Source organism: Anabrus simplex, chromosome 3 (genome assembly GCF_040414725.1).
Source record: "Anabrus simplex isolate iqAnaSimp1 chromosome 3, ASM4041472v1, whole genome shotgun sequence".
Classification (NCBI taxonomy): domain Eukaryota; kingdom Metazoa; phylum Arthropoda; class Insecta; order Orthoptera; family Tettigoniidae; genus Anabrus; species Anabrus simplex.
In genome coordinates this window covers 68,525,196-68,529,912 of record NC_090267.1, presented here as the reverse complement: position 1 = coordinate 68,529,912, position 4,717 = coordinate 68,525,196, and positions in this window count along the sequence as shown.

The window sequence follows — 4,717 nt, the reverse complement described above, 5'->3', positions numbered from 1 at the left end:
TCTCATGAGTGTCTTGTCTGAACAATGCATCTCAGAATAGGATATGAATAACAGACGGCGCTTCCCACTTGGCATTTGGTCGACTATCCCACCATGTCTTCTGGAATAAAAACTTAATACATACCATACTCATGGTGTATAAAGCAGTCAACAGCTCATTACTCTATGGATGTGAAACCTAAACCCTGTACTACCGCAAAATAAAGAAACTTGAGCGTTTTCATCAGCATAACCTTTGTTCCATCTTAAATATCAAATGGGAGAACCATGTTCACAATCTTGCAGTTCTTGAGAAAGCATGTATGAACAGTGTACAGGGTCTTTCTTAGAAACCCAGACCACCCAGCGGCACTTCTACTTTCTGGGACTTAAGCAGCTGTACGTAAGGTGCGTGCTTGTATTCGACCTAGCATCAGTAGCCAGTCCGAATTTCAGCTGTTAACATGGTGAGACAGTTATCATTGCAACACCGTATTTTTGTATGTAAAAGTTATTTTAATTATGAGTTGGTTCGACTGGTGCACAATGCATTTGTTCAGCAATTTCCTGGTGAAGTGCCACCTTCATGAACACAGATTCACGTAATTGTAAATAAATTTGAAACTACTGGCTCAGTGCTCAATAAAAAACATGTGCGCACACGAACAGTTTTAACAAAGGAAAAGCTAGATGACACTGGTGCGAATCTTGAATGGTCACCGAATAATTCACTCACAAAATTAGCACAACAAGAAGGGGTTTTGGTTTTTTCTGCACACAGAGCTACAACGCTGTTACACATAAAATCGTACAGGTTTACATGGGTCCATTGTTTAAAACCTGCTGATCCAGGCACAAGAGTGAGATACTGAGAGTGGTATCTTACATCATTCAATGATCGTTTATTTGTCCCACAGCTTGTGTTCTTTTCAGATGAGGCCTGGTTTTGTCTTAATGGTCATGTGAACAGTCATAACTTTCGCTATTGATGTGCAGAAAATCCCAATGGTATTTATGAAGTCCCTCATTATGAAGGATGACACTTCCAGCATATTTTATAAGGTAAGATTTCATATAAGATTGTATACACACTTAAAGCAAGGCAGCTGTGCACGACAGAAGTTGGGTCGAGGCAGCTGCTGCAGCGGGGAGTACAAACACCGTGCGCTCAGTTTGGGTTTATAAGAGAGACCCTATAGAAGCCTCCATCATTGGCTATCAGCTTCAGTGGACTTGGCATTTCTCCATAGGAGCAACTCCAGGCTTCCTCACCAATTCTTGTATGGTGAACTTCCCTCAGGCCCAACACCCTGTCGTGTACCTTTGAAGACCAGCTTAAACAAAACTCTGAAGGTCACAAAAATCAACCCTCAAACGTGGCATACACTTGCAATAAAAACATGCCCTGGTGCCAACCACCTCTACTGGTGTTGAGCTGTTTATGTAAGAGCGTTTTCAGACATGAGGAGTCTAAAGAACAGAAAGGCACCTTCCATCTGAGAGAGCGAGGTTCTCTCACAGCCATAAAGTGCAGTCTCTCTAGGCCTGTGGATGCATGTTTCATGCTAGAATTGGTTTGTTCAGACATGAAGTACAAGCACAAAAAGCATTGAGTACAAATGAATGGATGAGTTGTGCACTAACATGTTTCACCTGAGATCAACATTACACTGCTTATCTAATATCTGAAAAGCACTAAGATGTAAACACAAGAGGTGTGTTGGCACCTTCTCAGACAACCTAGTAATTTGTAGCGGAGATAATCTTTTCCACAACACTGCCACATGAACGGAAAAAAAACTCAAAAGCTCCGAAAGTAAATGGACAGCAGACATCTAGTTGTTGACTCTCCCGATATCTGGAATAATATCATTAAAAAGAATGACAGTCATTGTGGTAAGGATGACGTTTGCCTGACTGATTTTTACTGCTTAATGCTGTAAGCACTGAATTTGCCAAAGTTAACGACCAATCACCTTACAGGAACAGAGTAAGAAAAAGTCACTCTCAACAGAAACTAATTGCCTGATTACGAATGGGAGATGGTTACTCTGTATGTTTCATTCAGAAATGAACTAGTTTAACTGCAACAAGTTTCTACAAATTATGACATAAGGGAATAGTACATTTTGAACAAGCATGACAAGCACGAGTCTGAGCACAAACCAGTCTCTGGATCTGACATCACAGGATGAAGGGAATGTAGTGGAGGGACTATGTACAAGAACGTCAATCTTACCCACTAGTTGTTCCAACCAATGGCCTCATACACAGTTCTTTGCAGATATGAACACCCATTGGTTAGATTTCTGCTTGCTTCTGTTGACATTCAACCTAACATGCCTATCAACTCCAAGACCTAGCTATATTGTTTTGCTGTGTATTACTGAGAGCTGGATCAAACATACAAGTCTCCACAATATCTAGGAGATTTCAATACAGAACCATAACTAGTCAAAACTCTTCATAAACAGTTCAAAACAAGCCATGCATATATGCTGCCTGGTTCTTTCTTGGATGTAGTCTTCAGTTTCTTTTCATACTGACTTATATTAATCGTACATATTACACCTATCCCTGTTATTTAAGTATCCTCATTTTTCAGCCTTTTGAAATGCAATAGCAGGTTGTCTACAGAGAGGTCACAATGGGAATCTTTACATGTGAATTTTGGGTCAACTTCTTCCTTGTGTATCCAGCACAAAACAAAATGACTGGAGTTCCCCCTCATGTGAATGCCGACTGGGTGGTCGTAGTTTGCTTCTGTTATAGGGCCTTTGCTAGTTAGTTCTAATAATGTTATGTTAAAGGTAAGGCCCTTTGACGTTCACTTCACTCGATTGTTCTGTGTTTCTCGTCGCTATGTACTTGTGAGTACTGTCCACATCACAAGACGAAATAAGCACTCAACTGAAGAGAAGTCTTGTGCTTTGACGTTGTTAGAGCAAGGCATATCTACCATTTGTAAAGCCATACATTTAAAAGTGTCAAGGCACGCTATTTAAGACCCCCCCCTCAAAAAAAAAAAAAAAAGAGGCAGCAGCATCACTGACACCTGGAGGGGGTGACACCAAAGCAAAAAGAAAACAATAATGCAGACACATAGCTTTTTAAATGTAAAGTAATTGTAAATCCATGGGGTACAGCTGAAGAAAAAAACAAAACATCAATCTCCTTTAGGAATGCATCGATCTGGAAAATTCAGCATCAGCTCCAGAAAAATTTAGAACTTCCAGTTTGGATTGCTGCCAAGAAACTGCTTCTCACTGAGGCAATGAAGGAAAACACAAGGCGATACTTCTGCACGACATATCGGTACAGATCAAATGTGGGTGTAGGTAATGTTTTCTGATGAAAGCATTTTCAGGCTGGTCAGGAAACAGGCCAGAATGGTAAGAAGGTCAAGTAGATCCAAGATATATCGTTAAGACTGTTAAATATCTTGATAGTGTGATTGTGTGGGGTACATTTAGTGGCATTTATTAAGGGAGGACTATTTCCTTCCAATGACTGTCGCCATGAATAAGGCTTAAAAATGTCAGGGAAGGCTTTGTTCTGGAAGATCATTTCCTGAATTTTTGGCATAGGCCCCTGTTTATCAATGTCGCCACTTAATGCGTGCTGATGCATCTGCTGACAGAACAAAGGTGGTTCAGAAGTGGTTAATTACAGTCATATACCTGCACTTGAATGGCCAAGTAACTTACCTGACCTAAACTCCATAGAGAATGTTTGGAATCTCATGAAGTACAGCCATCAACTTGAAGGAGCTACTAGAAGTTCTGAAGAATTTGTGGGTGCACCTGGAAGAACTGCCAGATCCAATGCCTAGAAGTATTTGTTGTTTATGTGGGATTCTTATTCATATAAATATTTCACTGCAACCTCTGTCCTTAAACTGGGCATTATTTTCCCCTCTAGTAGTATTAAAAATGGGAATGCATTTACCAATATTAAAAAATGATAGTGGGCGATATTAGGGGACATAGTTCCATACCCCTCCACTTCAGTTCTCAAACATCATACCATATATGGGTGAATAATTGCCACACCCCAATTTTGGAAGGGAAATTTTCAATAAGAAAAAACATTTTTTTTGTATTTGTATAGTTTTGTTAAATATTTGTATTGAAAACAGTATATATTACAGTAAGTTATAAAATGATAAGTAACTTGTCATATCAAAATGTTAGCGTAGTCCAGCGGGATTTCAAAATATACTAGCATCTGGTCTACATTAACAATATGCGGGAGTAAATATTAATTTCTCTGGAGCAAACCCAATTACAAATCTGTGAAAATTCACAATCTTTTCTTAATAACCGACAGGGAGGTGTTGCATAGTGCTAACTTTTTGCTACGAAAACGGGGGTTATTTTGTTCAAAAACACATGTGAGCCTTACAACCCAAAATTTTGAACACCCTTGTTAACTGCTATAGCTTTCAACGCACACACATTTCACTTGTGACCGTTCATCCAAACTGTGTCCGGCTCCATGGCTCAATGGTTAGCGTGCTGGTCTTTGGTCACAGGGGTCCCGGGTTCGATTCCTGGCAGGGTCGGGAATTTTAACCATCATTGGTTAATTTCCCTGGCACGGGGGCTGGTTGTATGTGTTGTCTTCATCATCATTTCATTCTCATCACAATGCGCAGGTCGCCTATGGATGTCAAATCGAAAGATCTGCACCTGATTGAAATTATTACATGTAAGATCTGTACCTGGCGAGCCAAACC